This window comes from Mytilus trossulus, chromosome 11 (assembly GCF_036588685.1).
Source record: "Mytilus trossulus isolate FHL-02 chromosome 11, PNRI_Mtr1.1.1.hap1, whole genome shotgun sequence".
NCBI classification, from domain to species: Eukaryota; Metazoa; Mollusca; class Bivalvia; order Mytilida; family Mytilidae; genus Mytilus; species Mytilus trossulus.
The window spans coordinates 27212010-27233003 of NC_086383.1; positions in this window are offsets into that span (position 1 = coordinate 27212010).

The window sequence follows — 20994 nt, forward strand, 5'->3', positions numbered from 1 at the left end:
TTTTTATATCTTTTTAAAGACAGGATGGGTGAATGATTTTTAATGAAAAAAAGGCATTAAACCTGTGGATTTTAGATTGATCATTTTTACCCCCCTCCCTTTAAAATATTTTATTCAATACTTTTTTTTTTATTTTACAAATAATAAAATTACTAAATAGAGTTATTTTAATTTTCATTAGAAACATATACTTAATGTAGTTTTCATGATTTTAAACAACATTCTATATCATAAAATAAAGAATTTATCAGATTTGAGAGGAGTACAGAGATAAAGAGTTATTAATAACTTCTGGTCTTAATTAATTCACAAGTATCTATCTATTTATATCAGTCTACCTTCAAGATTTTAGAGGAAAATGATAATTTAATAGTCCCAAGAGACCAATCTTTGACCCAGAAGCGTCGGTATGAAAGATAAGTGCGTCGGAAAGTTTATAAGTGTTTCTGAAGAATTAGTTGTTATATATCAAGGGAAAAATAACTGTGAAAATTATTTAAAACTAGTAAAATCTGTATTCTTGGACACCTATACAAATAATATTCAGAAAAATAACTTATATAAGTTATATTTAAATTAGCCTCGTTTTCAACATTACTTGTATAAGTAATTTTAATTGTTTCTTGTCTAAGTAATGCCCCTGACTGCTAAAGGAAAGTGAAAATATGACTGATTAAACTGTAAAATGTGAAATCACAAAAATTCAAAACAGAGAGCCCCTTATCAAATGTCAAAATCAAATGATAAAACACATCAAAGGAATAGGCTTCAACTGTCAGAATCCTGACTTGATACAAGCAATTCCAATGTAGAACATAGTGGAGTGAAACTGGTTTTATAGCACTAATCCTCTCACTTGTATGACAGTCGCATCAACCTATATACTATTTACAACGATGTATAACGATGCATAAATAACATACATGAACGGGATATATGGCCATTTAAGTTTCAAATCTGTTTAATTTTAATACCTCTTCTTAATGAAAAATAAACCACTTCGAATATTTTTTTAAACATCGTAAAAGTCAGAAAACAAAACAAATGTAAAAAAAAGACTGAAAAATAACTGCCGTATAGTTTGTCTGCGCTTATAGTCAGGTCAAGGTTCTCAGCTATCGCCTCGGGACACAACCGACATTTCGTGCAGACTACCTGTCAGTCTTCGTATTGTATTTAATACATAATCAATAAAGATGACTTCATGTAGGATAAAAAAAATTAACCATGAACAGAAACTCCACAATATATATTTACTGCAACCGTTTTAAAGTCCAACAGAAAACTTAATTGTGATTAAAGAATCCGTCAAAAACCTCCTTAGTCGCGAAATTGTACACCCACTGTATAGAACTTTGGCATATATCCTTCATAATAGTACTCCAAACGTTAGTTTATCAAGCATAACTCTAGCTACTGTTTTATAACAAAGACAAATAATTTTATGAAACTATATCAAACGTTTTTTCTTTCAAAATAATGTCCAAATCATACATACGACATAATCAAATATTCACATGATATTGGAATTTAGATATTTATCTCTCTTTTTGAGAGTTTTTTTGAAAAAAAGTACTGTTAAGGACATGATTCATTAGTGTGTTGTTTAGATATATATTTGAATATTTAATTTGTTATCAATTGCAGATCTATCTGATTATTAAATATCTCGTTTGAAGTGCAATTTATGTTCAACAAAAGATTAGTACAAAAATAAAGCATCAGTAGTATACCGCTGTTCGAAATTCATAAATCGATTCAGAAAAAAAACCATACCGGGTTACAAACTAACACCTAGGGAAACGTATCAAATATAAGAGGAGAATTACAACACAAGAAAAACACAGCAATAAAATGTAACACACAGAAACGATCTATAATATACTTTAATTTAATTTTTCTGAATTGGTACAGGACATTTTAAGAACAAACAATGGTTGAACCTGGTTTTGTGGCATGTCAAAATAGTAACAAATGTTTAATGCTTTTAGATCGACTAGGTAATAATGAGGTTTTAATTTTTTTTTTAATCTGATTAAATATGTTTACCGAATTGTACTTGAGTGTTCACTGCTTTCGTTTTTAAGTGCATTAAATGTAGAAACCATATTACTTATAATATTGAACGCAATAACTGTTGTGTATGGTACCCTTATTATGCGTTTATTCCATTGTTGTATTATTACTTGACATGGTTTTTTTTAAAGCGTCCAATTGAAGCAGCATAATTGTAAAAAAAAACGTAAATGGTTTCCTAGATCCCTGTAAAATTTAGTTTTGGATTTCACGCGTCTTCTGATAGATTGACGTTCTTTTGTATTTTGTCATGTGATCGTTATGTGATTACCGTTTTTTCGTGATATACACTGGTTTTAAATTGAATTAAGAATTTAATTATAAAAAATGACTTTCATATGTTTTTCTGCCTATACGAAATATCATAAAAAATGTGACGTACACTTTAAAATTACCTGCTATGGTCCCTAACAATTTACGAAACCCAATGTACAAATGTATGTTTGTAGTAAGCAATACAAAGCAAAGAAAACTAACTGTCTCGTTTATTTTCAAAACAACAAACGGACAAATCAAACAGTATCAAAATTTTGCTTCAGATATTATGTCTTCAGTGTTTAAAAATCTCCTGCAACAATTTCATATTGTTAGGTTGACAAAAACATTGGACGTGTTTGATTTGCAACATACTTTAGTCTTCGATTTCGTCTAATTGTTGTGCGAACAAATAGGTCATATTTTCTGTTAAATACGGAAAATACATATAAATCGACCTAAGGGACAACACATTAATTGTATAAAATATGAATATTACGATTTTATAAACATTTTTTCATATCAATCATTTGTTTTGATAAATTTCGTTTATAAATATAGTTAGCAGACACAATACAGGTTTTATGCTTACATCAACTAACCCAAATTTAATTTAAGGCTAAAAAATTGACATTATTTATTGTGTTTTTTCGTTTACAGATTAGAAATATTATCACAATTTTATGTTAAGATCCGACTAAATACCCATATCACAATATCGTCAGGTTAATAAGCTACACTTTATTTTATTGCGAAACAAAAATGCGAAAGCTGTTTCCACACAAACAATCTGCTTCACTTTTGATCCCGTCGTGTTGTGCTAGTCGGTTATAAGTCGGTATAACACAGTTATGGAAGAGAGAAAGTGATTGTGGTTTTAACAATTGGAACATATCGCCATTATCTTTGAAAACGATGTTAACACTGTCTTAACTATTTGAATATCGACTACGTAAGTCTTCCAAGGGTCATCACGGTCGATCTGAACTCACAAGATAGTTTGTTTAGTGCGCCACTTGACCGTAACATTTCATTTTCCTTAGAACAGTTAACTGTCTATGTTTGATATGGGTCGAAACATTCCGGTGAACAACATACGTGTTAATAAACGCTGTAGTCATTCTGCTGTCAAAAATACATTGTTTTAAGGTAGAACAATACAAAGATTTTTTTACTTCCAATCACTGACCTTTAAAATGCTGTAACTTTCTTATGAATGCATACAAAATAATAAAAGAGGTATATATATAGATAGATAAAAGATTAAACTTTTAAATTAATGCACTATGTTTATTATGCAATCATTATGTGATCAATTATTATCTAATTAATGGCAACATTTCGGTCATTTCACTTGAATGAATTTATCTCTTGCATCTCTTTAACTATACATGAAATATTAACGAAATCTATATCAACACACCATGGGCTTCAAAAGAGTGTCTCAAATTGTCCCTATGGTGTTTCATTCTCTCATAAATCTCTAATCAGTGTGACCATCCTAACCACATAAAAGAAGATAATGTTTAATTAGGTGTAAAATGTGTTCTATACATTCTATCTGAAAACTGAGACACTCTTTTTGTAGATAATGGCCATAGGTACAACATACAATAAAATCCGCTAGGAATAACAATGAGGAAGCTAATTGCAATTGAAAGTGGAAATTTAAGGGAAAATGTTTAAGACACAGTTAACATTATAATGGTTACATAATTGTTGCATCATGCTTACATTTCAGTAACATTTATTTTGAGTGTAAAAATGTTTAAACGATTTGGTTATTTTCGTGATAAATGTAAGATAACTCTAATTAATGTTCTCACCATTTCATCATTAAATAGTCTTTTTCACAAAAGTTCCAATGTTTCATGTAGGTTCTTATCTTAATTTACCAGTCAAGTATTTGGCATTAGAAAAAGTTGTGTTTATGGTGTTTTGAGTTACCCATATCTACTTATTGTATTTGATATTATGAATTTTGATGACAATTATAGATAAACATGATATAATTTGTGTTCTAGTTTGAAGAATACAATTCAAAGGATTGAACAGCAAACTCATTCACTTGTATCATTTGACGTCATATTGATATTTTTTGTATAGATATTTTGTTTTGATGAATTATTCATTTATTTTTCAATTGTTTCACTGTAATGCAAAAAGTGCAATTCTCATATAAATCTATGTATGTGACAACGTTTATATCACATACAGTCACTTGAAATATATATATGAATAGTTAGGTACGGTTTTAATATTTGAATTGTTGAGAGGACTCTACTAAAATCGTGATTGTAGAAAATGCGTCTTAGTATTAATCAAGGTGTTCTGTTACTTTACAAACTCTTCCAAACGTCTACAAAGCAATGTACATCAGGGACATTCCATATAAATCCAGATAAACTAGATGTAAAGTTGCGTGGATTTACAAAAAATGTATCCGGCGAAAACGATTTCATTCTTACAACTATAACAAAGCTTTCCTTAGATATGAACTTAATTTGGAACCAATGTATATTTCGGAAGGCTATTTTAAAAATGTGGTTGGTTTTGTCTACGCTGAGGTTCATCCTTACAGAGGGGTAAGTTTAGAACTTCGAATTAAGGTATGAATAAATTAAAGTCAGGCAAATTAATAATTACTATATGCCCGAGTATTCAGATTTCGCTATATTTTTCTATAAATTAACCTAGTCTTATACATAATAGAAATATGACATAAAACAATGGGGTCAGGGTTCATTTATGTTCACAATTGCCTTTTAAAAGAAACATACATTTTTGGTAATGTCCTTTTTTCTCTGTTGAACTAATAGGAGAAAAAGCGGTAATATCGAAATAAAAAAAGAACTAAATTACAGAATTCGCTTAAATGTTACAATTGTGTAATTTATGTTCAGCTTTTTCGAAAACAACAATAAGAAAATATAGGTCACCGATGAGTTAAAATAAGATGTTTCAATTTTAATGCCAAAATTGGCACTTTTGCACCAATGGGAGATAATTTGGAGCTTTTTCAATAAAATCTACATTTTAAAAGTCATCTGGGGCCAACACGAATTGATTTTTTGGAATGATATTTGTATCATATGATAAAGTAGCAACTACTTAAGGTAATTAATACAATTTATATTGAAAAATAAATGGAAATCTTATACCCGCGAGCCTCCTTAATTTGCTTATTGAAAACTAGTCGATGTATCTTTAACAAAGCTGTTTTTTTTAGCTCTATGATTACACAATCGCCACTAGGACCTACTATATTGAAGTAAAGCTGTTAGTTTTCTGTTGAAATGCTATATTCTTTGAAAACGTGTCATCATGACTTGTATAGAAATCCGACAAAACTTTAATGGGATTTCTCAAAATTATTGTACCAAAAACATGTTAGTTACATGTGCATTATCGAGCTAAAATACCGTCGAAATTTTATTTTCAGCAAGGCTGTTGGAGAAATGTGACAGCATATGATCAAAATCTTTACTGTTCAGATTCGTTTTAGACATCACAAGTAAAATACCTAGTTTTAATGTATATGTAACAAAGGTGAAATGATTTAACTGAAATTAACCACTTATCAAGATATTAAAGTTTGTTTTTTATTTTTTCATTAAAAAGATAAATGCATTCAAATTAAAAAAGACCTGCACGAGTGTATTATAAATGAGAAATATACAATAACTGTTTAGTGTCTTTAAATATCAGCTGTAACTGTACGAGGAAACAAGGTGTGTGCGAGCTATTACACCTGTTTCGACCCGAGTACAAATACAGCAAAACCAATTGAAAGGAAGCGTATATGACCAAATATAGAAGAATTCACAAAGGAAAAACCAAAACTCAACGTGGTAACAATAACGACCTATGTATAGACACTAGGTTTATCTACATCACACAAAGGCCTCGATAACATTGATAATTTAAGTTATCAAGGAAGTCACACGATCCGTAACACGACAACAAAGGTATGTTAAGATAAGTTGAAATTACTGTTTTTCGATATAAGTTAATGTCAATACTGTATCATGTATATAAATTATCACAATTAGTGAATGTTATCGACAAAATTTGGTATTTAGTTAAATATAATTTAAAGGTTGTAATGAAACATCTCTTGCTAAGGAATTTGAGAAACAATGTACATATACAGTAGGGATATTTTTGTATGTTCTTTTTCATGTCGAGATTCTGCATGTTTTATAAATACCTTCACATCACCAGTTCTGCTAACTTCAATTAAACACCTGTTATTTACATTAGGGTATTTAGTTCAATATATGGGACATCATTACCCTTTCGATAGGAACAAAGATACAAAAACAGTTTCACCTACTGTATACAGTTAATCTAATGTGTTATCACCATTAATTGTTTAACAATTTATTTATTTTTTAAATGTATAATGTTCTATAACACTTCTGGTAGTGTCAAAACTTCCTATTAGGTGTTTTTCGTATCTTGACACAATAGGTTGCACATATATTGCATGAAACTCTCCTACAAATAGCGTTTCTCTTTAGTCTCTTTTTTTCGCCAAATCAATGTGTTTAGCACGTATCTCATCAAGTGGTGCTTTTTACTGTTGATTATTTTTTTTTTAAATATTACAGGGTGACAATTAAATTCAACGCAATAAAACAACTATTGTCCAAAAAAAGACATTGAAAGATCCCCATTGGTAGGTTTGACTACTGATATGATTTAGAGAATATATTGAATAACGCCAAAACTGAGTATAATTTTATAGCAGTCACAGAATTACAACCGAATGCAGGATTATATTAATTCAATCTTTAATAACCTAAACTGTACAACTTTTGATCTTTAAATTCTCATAAAAATATTTTTGACCGGTGAAAGTCAGATTTCCGGTATTGTTATGCTAGTATGATAAAGTGTTCATTTTATATCTTCATAGTTCTCGTACATATGGGAAATAATCTTTTCATGCTGGGCTAGATTTTGATATGGCTTAATCAACACCTTTGATAATTTTTACTTTGTTGATCACTTTATCATGGGTTAATTAGTGTCATCACTACGATTTAAACGGGTCAAAGTTTACTTTGCAATTTTCTTCAATCCAAAAGTTCATATCTAAAGGCTTTAGTTTTTCATTAAAAAAAAATCCACGAATTCAAAAGCCTACGAATATGTAAATATTGCTCAAACCACGAAAATTGATACCCACGAATTGAAGTGCTTTCACAGTATACAGATATTCAATAACGTTCAACCAACTCTTGATCAGTGACTGCGTCCGTAAAAATAACTAAGGGGTGACGTTTACTTTCCCGTTTGGAACTCGTGGTTCATTAGCTTCCTTTTAAACGGCAAAAAATCTATTAAGGAAATGGTGATAGGAAATACATGCCCGGAAATATTGTATCAAATGGTAGATATATACTCCGTATATATACGCTGATATGTTGCTACATAGAAATGGAAAGGTCATAATTGGGAAGCTGAAATCATGTCTTTTTTTAACCTTATTGTCAATTTCTAGATGTAAGTCAAGATATTAGGAAGACTTAGCCTTAGCTCTATATGTTGAATTTTTTTTCTCTTGTTCGATGGCAAAGAGACGTTTAACATAGTTACCGAGTAAGGAATTATTTAGTGAGAAAACATCATCTATATAGCGGAAAGTAAAGTTACTGGGTAATGCTAACTTATAATCTTTCTTTCGGAGAAGTTTCTGTATAAAGACAGCATTATAATAATAAAGGAAAAAGTTGAAAAGAAAAGGGCCCCAAGTGGTTCCCATAGGAGTGCTGATAGTTTATTGAAATACACGTCCTCCAAACGTAGCACATATGTTGTCAATCAAGAAATCATTCAGCTTGTTAATGCCTGTTTCATACAATTTTTCGTTTGAACATAGAGATTCCTAACAAACTAAGTCCCTAAGACAAGATACTTGTGTCTACGTTGGTCATTATTTTTTTTTTATGAAACAAAGCAATATCAACTCTTTTAATTTGTCTTTTAGTTTTAAAACTGGGAGTACGTGCGTAAAGTGTAGAAAGTCAAATGTGTTTAATCTATCGCAAGATGAAAAATCTTAGATTGTATGTACTCTTAAATATTTTGTGAAACTCCGTCTTCTAAATATAAGAAAGTCGTTGACAATCGTTTAAATATAAATAGTTATTCCTATAATTATAACATACTAAACCGCATAATAAAATAAAGTAAAAAGTTACCATAAACGAAAAATTCCGTTTAGTTTTCAGTGATCGTCAGATTACTGTAAACCAACTAAATTTCGCGATCGATTTATTTTCGCGACTTTCGCGAGTAGAAAAATAACGCGAAATTAAATCGTCGCGAAAAGAAATAACTTGGATCTTTCCCTATTAAACTACATTAAGTAAATAAGAAAATCGCGAAATTAAATCGCTGCGGAGTTGACTAGCTGGGTATAAACGCGAAATAAAATATCCGCGAACATAAGTTGGTTTACAGTCTCTGGCATTTTGTGCAGTCAGAAATTTTAGTGTTTAAGGATTCCATATACATCAATACATGCAATAATTATTAATAAACTAGGAAGTGTTAAACACGATCCGTGACACGATATATAAGATAATTTGGTTTTGTAGCATGAATTTAAATGTCCCTTTGTTTCTAGGCAAGATGGTTGTTCAATTTCATGTCGGAACGTATACATGGTAAAACAATTACTGAGGTATTAATACTATTGTTATTTGGCATTGATACAGTATTTGAAACAATCAGATTTAAATAAATTCCTTTAACTTTAAACAGTGATTCTGTAGTTAAGATATTATATACATCATATAGATTTAAGACTTATTTTATAGTATATACAACTACAAGCACACTACGTTACTTTTTCATGTTTATAGACATATGTAAAATTGAAAATGGAAACGGAGAAAGTGTCAAAGAGACAACGATCTGACAAAGAGCAGATTTCTTCAGTACAGTGAGAAAATCCCGCACTCGGAGAGGTACTTCAGCTTGCCGCTAAATACAAATGTCTACTATGTCAGTATTCACCGCAGAAACTAACAAAACCTTTAAATAGACTTATTAAGAAGGGATATAGTTACGATACTGTTGTCATTAAAGATTGCATATTTAGGCGTTAATATTTGATTCACTTATAGGGTTTTTGCATCGGAACTAAACACATTTATTCAAAAACCAGTTGTTGGCATGACACAGGTTATGTTCTTCTCATATATTTTCTGACATAAGACTCTGACTTCTCTTGAATTGAATTTTAAATGTACACATTGTTATGCGTTTACTTTTCTACATTGGCTAGAGGTATGGGGGAGTGTTGAGATCTTATCAACATGTTTAACCCCGCCGCATGTTTGCGCCAGTCCCAAGTCAAAAGCCTCTGGTATTTGTTAGTCTTGATTTATTTTAGTTTTAGTTTCTTGTGTACAATTTGGAAAATAGTATGGCATTCATATTCACTGAACTAGTATATATTTGTTAAGGGGCCAGCTGAAGGTGCGGGAATTTCTCGTTACATTGAAGACCTGTTGGTGACCTTCTGCTATTGTTTTTTTCTATGGTCGGGTTGTTGTCTCTTTGATACATTCCCCATTTCCATTCTCAATTTTAGTTCAGTAATAATGGCGACAGACTTAAATACAAAAAATATAAAAGAAATTAAATAAAAAACAAAGGCGCAAAAATGTTGTGAGTTTAAACATTTTTTTTAAGATATGAACCCTCCAGTATACCTTAAACCAATGTAAAAATAAAAACCACACATACCAATACGCACAGTAAAACTCAGTTAAAAAGAAGTCAGAGTCCGAAATCAGAATAGGTAATAAAAGAAACTTAACAAAATGTTACTGACATGCCATTGCCAGACCTCAATTCAACTTATTGAAAGGTTATGTCGTCCTATTTTTCAAAGAAACCACAGTCCCTTCATCAATATACCCTCATTTTTCAGTGGCAGTCCAAATTTCCCCGACCATCATCCCAGATGGCCTCTATTGTACCAACCTACCTATTGTATTTATTGTGAACTCGTCCTGAATATGCATGAAATATTTACCACTGGACGTTAGGCAACGAACAATCAATCAATCAATTCATTGAAGAGTTTAGTATATGAGAAGAACATAACCCGTTTCATGCAAAAAATTGCTTCTTAAAAAAATGTGTTTATTTCCAATGCAGAGACCTTTAGAGAGACAAACACGAACTAACTCCAAAATCTTGAATCCCGAATAAAGTGGGAAATGTATATCCAATATGCAGGTAAAGTTTGTAAACCTTAATCAAACTGGTTGAAAGATTGTGTCTTCATCATATGAATATCAAGCACAGCCCCCCCCCCCCCCCACACACACACCCCGTTAGGGGTTTAGTATCATACAATCATAAAATATATAGGTAGAAAATAACCCGTATCATATCAACAACTATGTGTTATACATCTGTTTATTTCCGATGTTCAGATGCTATAATATACATGTATAATAATCTATATTAAAGCAAAATTGTTCCATTTTCGATGACCTAACAATAGCATCGTAACTATATCTCTTCTTAAAAAAACGCTTTAAAGTTAATAGTCCATCAGCTGGTAGGGCAAAAATTCAGTTTTGTGTTATACCCCAGGGTACCGCAATTTTTTGGTATAAATTCAAAGAGTAATATCTGAAGAATATTTTAAAAGGTGTTAGACTTTTGAAAAAGTGTCCAAAAGGGGTTAAAAGGAGGCTTATTTCAGGGTATATAAAAAAAAATTGTTTTGCACATTATTACAGAAAAATGTAAAAATAACTAATCATTCAATACTATACTTTTTATTAAATTGAACACATCATATCATATTAAAACGCAGGCTAATTTTTATATCGTAGAGGATCAAGAAAAAAGGGGGAGGGTCAATTTCCAAAAGTCATGATTTTGAATGAAAAGAAGCATACGTACTAATTTTCTTGATAAAATGGTATATTTTTTTCACATTGAAACATACAACATTAAGTATATGAAGGCTGTTGAAAACAAATTTAAAGGTAAGAAACAAAAACATAGAATCAACGAAAAACACAAACATAACTGCAACCAGAAATGCACTTGTATCATTTGACGTCATATTGATATTTTTTGTATAGATATTTTGTTTTAATGAATTATTCATTTATTTTTCAATTGTTTCACTGTAATGCAAAAAGTGCAATTCTCATATAAATCTATGTATGTGACAACGTTTATATCACATACAATCACTTGAAATATATATATGAATAGTTAGGTACGGTTTTAATATTTGAATTGTTGAGAGGACTCTACTAAAATCGTGATTGTAGAAAATGCGTCTTAGTATTAATCAAGGTGTTCTGTTACTTTACAAACTCTTCCAAACGTCTACAAAGCAATGTACATCAGCGACATTCCATATAAATCCAGATAAACTAGATGTTAAGTTGCGTGGATTTACAAAAAATGTATCCGGCGAAAACGATTTCATTCTTACAACTATAACAAAGCTTTCGTTAGATATGAACTTAATTTGGAACCAATGTATATTTCGGAAGGCTATTTTAAAAATGTGGTTGGTTTTGTCTACGCTGAGGTTCATCCTTACAGAGGGGTAAGTTTAGAACTTCGAATTAAGGTATGAATAAATTAAAGTCAGGCAAATTAATAATTACTATATGCCCGAGTATTCAGATTTCGCTATATTTTTCTATAAATTAACCTAGTCTTATACATAATAGAAATATGACATAAAACAATGGGGTCAGGGTTCATTTATGTTCACAATTGCCTTTTAAAAGAAACATACATTTTTGGTAATGTCCTTTTTTCTCTGTTGAACTAATAGGAGAAAAAGCGGTAATATCGAAATAAAAAAAGAACTAAATTACAGAATTCGCTTAAATGTTACAATTGTGTAATTTATGTTCAGCTTTTTCGAAAACAACAATAAGAAAATATAGGTCACCGATGAGTTAAAATAAGATGTTTCAATTTTAATGCCAAAATTGGCACTTTTGCACCAATGGGAGATAATTTGGAGCTTTTTCAATAAAATCTACATTTTAAAAGTCATCTGGGGCCAACACGAATTGATTTTTTGGAATGATATTTGTATCATATGATAAAGTAGCAACTACTTAAGGTAATTAATACAATTTATATTGAAAAATAAATGGAAATCTTATACCCGCGAGCCTCCTTAATTTGCTTATTGAAAACTAGTCGATGTATCTTTAACAAAGCTGTTTTTTTTAGCTCTATGATTACACAATCGCCACTAGGACCTACTATATTGAAGTAAAGCTGTTAGTTTTCTGTTGAAATGCTATATTCTTTGAAAACGTGTCATCATGACTTGTATAGAAATCCGACAAAACTTTAATGGGATTTCTCAAAATTATTGTACCAAAAACATGTTAGTTACATGTGCATTATCGAGCTAAAATACCGTCGAAATTTTATTTTCAGCAAGGCTGTTGGAGAAATGTGACAGCATATGATCAAAATCTTTACTGTTCAGATTCGTTTTAGACATCACAAGTAAAATACCTAGTTTTAATGTATATGTAACAAAGGTGAAATGATTTAACTGAAATTAACCACTTATCAAGATATTAAAGTTTGTTTTTTATTTTTTCATTAAAAAGATAAATGCATTCAAATTAAAAAAGACCTGCACGAGTGTATTATAAATGAGAAATATACAATAACTGTTTAGTGTCTTTAAATATCAGCTGTAACTGTACGAGGAAACAAGGTGTGTGCGAGCTATTACACCTGTTTCGACCCGAGTACAAATACAGCAAAACCAATTGAAAGGAAGCGTATATGACCAAATATAGAAGAATTCACAAAGGAAAAACCAAAACTCAACGTGGTAACAATAACGACCTATGTATAGACACTAGGTTTATCTACATCACACAAAGGCCTCGATAACATTGATAATTTAAGTTATCAAGGAAGTCACACGATCCGTAACACGACAACAAAGGTATGTTAAGATAAGTTGAAATTACTGTTTTTCGATATAAGTTAATGTCAATACTGTATCATGTATATAAATTATCACAATTACTGAATGTTATCGACATAATTTGGTATTTAGTTAAATATAATTTAAAGGTTGTAATGAAACATCTCTTGCTAAGGAATTTGAGAAACAATGTACATATAAAGTAGGGATATTTTTGTATGTTCTTTTTCATGTCGAGATTCTGCATGTTTTATAAATACCTTCACATCACCAGTTCTGCTAACTTCAATTTTAAACACCTGTTATTTACATTAGGGTATTTAGTTCAATATATGGGACATCAATACCCTTTCGATAGGAACAAAGATACAAAAACAGTTTCACCTACTGTATACAGTTAATCTAATGTGTTATCACCATTAATTGTTTAACAATTTATTTATTTTTTAAATGTATAATGTTCTATAACACTTCTGGTAGTGTCAAAACTTCCTATTAGGTGTTTTTCGTATCTTGACACAATAGGTTGCACATATATTGCATGAAACTCTCCTACAAATAGCGTTTCTCTTTAGTCTCTTTTTTTCGCCAAATCAATGTGTTTAGCACGTATCTCATCAAGTGGTGCTTTTTACTGTTGATTTTTTTTTTTTAAATATTACAGGGTGACAATTAAATTCAACGCAATAAAACAACTATTGTCCAAAAAAAGACATTGAAAGATCCCCATTGGTAGGTTTGACTACTGATATGATTTAGAGAATATATTGAATAACGCCAAAACTGAGTATAATTTTATAGCAGTCACAGAATTACAACCGAATGCAGGATTATATTAATTCAATCTTTAATAACCTAAACTGTACAACTTTTGATCTTCAAATTCTCATAAAAATATTTTTGACCGATGAAAGTCAGATTTCCGGTATTGTTATGCTAGTATGATAAAGTGTTCATTTTATATCTTCATAGTTCTCGTACATATGGGAAATAATCTTTTCATGCTGGGCTAGATTTTGATATGGCTTAATCAACACCTTTGATAATTTTTACTTTGTTGATCACTTTATCATGGGTTAATTAGTGTCATCACTACGATTTAAACGGGTCAAAGTTTACTTTGCAATTTTCTTCAATCCAAAAGTTCATATCTAAAGGCTTTAGTTTTTCATTAAAAAAAAAATCCACGAATTCAAAAGCCTACGAATATGTAAATATTGCTCAAACCACGAAAATTGATACCCACGAATTGAAGTGCTTTCACAGTATACAGATATTCAATAACGTTCAACCAACTCTTGATCAGTGACTGCGTCCGTAAAAATAACTAAGGGGTGACGTTTACTTTCCCGTTTGGAACTCGTGGTTCATTAGCTTCCTTTTAAACGGCAAAAAATCTATTAAGGAAATGGTGATAGGAAATACATGCCCGGAAATATTGTATCAAATGGTAGATATATACTCCGTATATATACGCTGATATGTTGCTACATAGAAATGGAAAGGTCATAATTGGGAAGCTGAAATCATGTCTTTTTTTAACCTTATTGTCAATTTCTAGATGTAAGTCAAGATATTAGGAAGACTTAGCTCTATATGTTGAATTTTTTTTCTCTTGTTCGATGGCAAAGAGACGTTTAACATAGTTACCGAGTAAGGAATTATTTAGTGAGAAAACATCATCTATATAGCGGAAAGTAAAGTTACTGGGTAATGCTAACTTATAATCTTTCTTTCGGAGAAGTTTCTGTATAAAGTCAGCATTATAATAATAAAGGAAAAAGTTGAAAAGAAAAGGGCCCCAAGTGGTTCCCATAGGAGTGCTGATAGTTTATTGAAATACACGTCCTCCAAACGTAGCACATATGTTGTCAATCAATAAATCATTCAGCTTGTTAATGCCTGTTTCATACAATTTTTTGTTTGAATATAGAGATTCCTAACAAACTAAGTCCCTAAGACAAGATACTTGTGTCTACGTTGGTCATTATTTTTTTTTATGAAACAAAGCAATATCAACTCTTTTAATTTGTCTTTTAGTTTTAAAACTGGGAGTACGTGCGTAAAGTGTAGAAAGTCAAATGTGTTTAATCTATCGCAAGATGAAAAATCTTAGATTGTATGTACTCTTAAATATTTTGTGAAACTCCGTCTTCTAAATATAAGAAAGTCGTTGACAATCGTTTAAATATAAATAGTTATTCCTATAATTATAACATACTAAACCGCATAATAAAATAAAGTAAAAAGTTACCATAAACGAAAAATTCCGTTTAGTTTTCAGTGATCGTCAGATTACTGTAAACCAACTAAATTTCGCGATCGATTTATTTTCGCGACTTTCGCGAGTAGAAAAATAACGCGAAATTAAATCGTCGCGAAAAGAAATAGCTTGGATCTTTCCCTATTAAACTACATTAAGTAAATAAGAAAATCGCGAAATTAAATCGCTGCGGAGTTGACTAGCTGGGTATAAACGCGAAATAAAATATCCGCGAACATAAGTTGGTTTACAGTATCTGGCATTTTGTGCAGTCAGAAATTTTAGTGTTTAAGGATTCCATATACATCAATACATGCAATAATTATTAATAAACTAGGAAGTGTTAAACACGATCCGTGACACGATATATAAGATAATTTGGTTTTGTAGCATGAATTTAAATGTCCCTTTGTTTCTAGGCAAGATGGTTGTTCAATTTCATGTCGGAACGTATACATGGTAAAACAATTACTGAGGTATTAATACTATTGTTATTTGGCATTGATACAGTATTTGAAACAATCAGATTTAAATAAATTCCTTTAACTTTAAACAGTGATTCTGTAGTTAAGATATTATATACATCATATAGATTTAAGACTTATTTTATAGTATATACAACTACAAGCACACTACGTTACTTTTTCATGTTTATAGACATATGTAAAATTGAAAATGGAAACGGAGAAAGTGTCAAAGAGACAACGATCTGACAAAGAGCAGATTTCTTCAGTACAGTGAGAAAATCCCGCACTCGGAGAGGTACTTCAGCTTGCCGCTAAATACAAATGTCTACTATGTCAGTATTCACCGCAGAAACTAACAAAACCTTTAAATAGACTTATTAAGAAGGGATATAGTTACGATACTGTTGTCATTAAAGATTGCATATTTAGGCGTTAATATTTGATTCACTTATAGGGTTTTTGCATCGGAACTAAACACATTTATTCAAAAACCAGTTGTTGGCATGACACAGGTTATGTTCTTCTCATATATTTTCTGACATAAGACTCTGACTTCTCTTGAATTGAATTTTAAATGTACACATTGTTATGCGTTTACTTTTCTACATTGGCTAGAGGTATGGGGGAGGGTTGAGATCTTATCAACATGTTTAACCCCGCCGCATGTTTGCGCCAGTCCCAAGTCAAAAGCCTCTGGTATTTGTTAGTCTTGATTTATTTTAGTTTTAGTTTCTTGTGTACAATTTGGAAAATAGTATGGCATTCATATTCACTGAACTAGTATATATTTGTTAAGGGGCCAGCTGAAGGTGCGGGAATTTCTCGTTACATTGAAGACCTGTTGGTGACCTTCTGCTATTGTTTTTTTCTATGGTCGGGTTGTTGTCTCTTTGATACATTCCCCATTTCCATTCTCAATTTTAGTTCAGTAATAATGGCGACAGACTTAAATACAAAAAATATAAAAGAAATTAAATAAAAAACAAAGGCGCAAAAATGTTGTGAGTTTAAACATTTTTTTTAAGATATGAACCCTCCAGTATACCTTAAACCAATGTAAAAATAAAAACCACACATACCAATACGCACAGTAAAACTCAGTTAAAAAGAAGTCAGAGTCCGAAATCAGAATAGGTAATAAAAGAAACTTAACAAAATGTTACTGACATGCCATTGCCAGACCTCAATTCAACTTATTGAAAGGTTATGTCGTCCTATTTTTCAAAGAAACCACAGTCCCTTCATCAATATACCCTCATTTTTCAGTGGCAGTCCAAATTTCCCCGACCATCATCCCAGATGGCCTCTATTGTACCAACCTACCTATTGTATTTATTGTGAACTCGTCCTGAATATGCATGAAATATTTACCACTGGACGTTAGGCAACGAACAATCAATCAATCAATTCATTGAAGAGTTTAGTATATGAGAAGAACATAACCCGTTTCATGCAAAAAATTGCTTCTTAAAAAAATGTGTTTATTTCCAATGCAGAGACCTTTAGAGAGACAAACACGAACTAACTCCAAAATCTTGAATCCCGAATAAACTGGGAAATGTATATCCAATATGCAGGTAAAGTTTGTAAACCTTAATCAAACTGGTTGAAAGATTGTGTCTTCATCATATGAATATCAAGCACAGCCCCCCCCCCCCCCCCCACACACACCCCGTTAGGGGTTTAGTATCATACAATCATAAAATATATAGGTAGAAAATAACCCGTATCATATCAACAACTATGTGTTATACATCTGTTTATTTCCGATGTTCAGATGCTATAATATACATGTATAATAATCTATATTAAAGCAAAATTGTTCCATTTTCGATGACCTAACAATAGCATCGTAACTATATCTCTTCTTAAAAAAACGCTTTAAAGTTAATAGTCCATCAGCTGGTAGGGCAAAAATTCAGTTTTGTGTTACACCCCAGGGTACCGCAATTTTTTGGTATAAATTCAAAGAGTAATATCTGAAGAATATTTTAAAAGGTGTTAGACTTTTGAAAAAGTGTCCAAAAGGGGTTAAAAGGAGGCTTATTTCAGGGTATATAAAAAAAAAATTGTTTTGCACATTATTACAGAAAAATGTAAAAATAACTAATCATTCAATACTATACTTTTTATTAAATTGAACACATCATATCATATTAAAACGCAGGCTAATTTTTATATCGTAGAGGATCAAGAAAAAAGGGGGAGGGTCAATTTCCAAAAGTCATGATTTTGAATGAAAAGAAGCATACGTACTAATTTTCTTGATAAAATGGTATTTTTTTTTCACATTGAAACATACAACATTAAGTATATGAAGGCTGTTGAAAACAAATTTAAAGGTAAGAAACAAAAACATAGAATCAACGAAAAACACAAACATAACTGCAACCAGAAATGCACGATTCTTTCACAAATTTATACATATCATTCATGAAATAGCACACATATAAAAACACACAAAACTGTCAGGGTTTCTAGATTTCTATTTTTTTTTTAATTTAACAACCGCATCATCACATTTTGAGGTCACACAGAAGGTCAATCTATAAAATCATCATCAGTTTGGTCAACGTCATCTACCGAATTATCATTATCATCTTTTCCATCATATGTGTCGTCATCGTTAGCAATATCATCGATTTGATAATGCTTATACTTACAAGCTTTCGAACATTAACATACAGCTTTCTGTGCAGGATAAACCTTGTTGAACACATGAACATTTTTTTTGGCACAACCAGCTTTACATGAACAGCACATCAGAATTACCAAAGCATCTAACGCTGGTGGTTGGTCTAGAAAATTGATACTGATCAAAGCGCTATAAACAATCCAACCATAGTTGTTTGGCAACAGATCAGTGTTGTGTTTAAGAGCAGATTTCCAAACGTCTGAAAGTTAGCCTGTTTAATGTGCTTTAACATTGCATCTTTTGCATTTCAAAGCGTTCTGATCTTTCTTTATCGATATTTTTAATGTCGTAGCCATATATAGAACACAAAAACCTCTCGAGTGCTTTGACAACTCCTCGCCAACCTCTTCCTAGGTTTCACCAAGATGGAATAGACCTTCTGAAAACTCCACATAACGTGTCAAAAAGCCGAATGCTTTGCTTTTTTTCTTTACCAGACAAAACACTTACTGAATCACAACCTGTATTCGCGCGAACTCCTGGTAGTTTTCGACAAACATTCTCACCAAATGTGCACACATTGATTGCACATTTAATAATCTGCATTTGGGGATGTATTTGTCAGACTTACACTGTTAGAATTGATATGCAACTGTGAAAAAAGTAAGCCAAAACTTCCACAACAGTGTCAGAAGGTTTTTTAACAATGGAGTCGTAACCTTTGTCAGCTGCATGTTTTTGCATTTTATTAAGAAACATTTTTTATCGGCTTGTTCCTGTTTGATTATAAACTAAAATCATTCTACGCTATTTCATTTCAACATATATTTTGTGGCACATACCTCCATGTGATACAAATTATTCCATACATTCAAGTGTAAATCTATAGGATTATTTACTCTTTTCAAAACAAAAGAATTCAACAAAAGCAACTTTGTTTCCCCCAACTAACAAACATTTCTTCCATTCCCAAGAACACGATTGTGATGGTTTAGAACTTATCGTAATGATTTGCCCTCCCAAGGACCTGCCGTTCTAATTTCGTTATGAATATCGTGCGATACTATTCAGTGACAAAATCAATGCGTGACCACTTTTCGAAACTAAAAGGATGGTTTTTAAAATAAAAATGTTTGCCAAAATAGAAAAAAGTGCTTGGTATCATAGTTATGGTTTGAATAACTGCCATGTCAATAATATCCACATGTTTTGTTGTTCTTATCAGCCATTAACTGCTTGCCTTTTATTTCCTTTTTTAAAAATGTAAGCAATGATTTTCTTTTTTGAAGATATCGGTTGACTTTTGAATAAGCCGTTCTGTAATGAAAATTTCTGAAGCAAATTTTCCCTTTTCATACGCGTTAAGAAGGTCACCCATTAATTCCGAAGATGCAACAGAACCCGGGGACAAGCGATGTTATAATGGAATTGCTTGCAGTGTCTGAAACAATTTCAAAACATCGGAAACTGACTCGCTTCATTCGAGTTTTTCTGAGTTCTTTTTGGGCGGATGTTTCAGGGTTAACAATTTCTACCAAGTCTCGACATTTTAATGATATTGTAGCTCTTTCGTGTGCATTTATCAACCAACGTTTATCAGAATCTTTATTCAAACTGAAACCAACAAAGCCATTTTTGTTTGTGTCTCTAAGAAACATAAGAAAGTAAAAAGTATTGTTAAACCCCACAACTGACTATTTGACGTTCGTTCAAAGCGATGTTTGTCGATGGAATGACTTAACAATCTTAAGTCAATCACTAAAACACAAAATGTTATCAAGCACACCTTTATTGAGTTCGATAGAGTGCACTTTTTCTGAACGCAAAAAAATCACCTTTATTTGTAATTTGTTTATCATTATTTCGTTACACACTCACTTTATAAAATAAGTTGTCTTACAAAAACATCATAACTCGACAATTAAATGTTTATTTTCAGTTGCAAATTGATAATGCTTATGTGTTAATACATTGTACATGTTGTATACTGAATCAAAGACGGTAATTTGATGATTTTCGGTATTTTACGAGTATTTGCAAGTACATATATTTTATTAGATAATTCATATTTTAGACGATATATAAATACTGCAAATGATTCAAACATGGCATAATAATTAATTCTCAAGTTTAATGAACTAAAACGGGTAATTGTATAACGAATTTCTTTATGAAAGTAGAAAATTTGCCTTAATTTGAACCCAAAAAATCGGATTGTTTGTAATGTAAAAAACATTTTTTTAAACAAAAAATCATCCGAGTGACATTTAATATGATAAGTTTTGTATCTGTTTTAGTTGTTTGAACCTATACTTTATTTTTTTTTAAT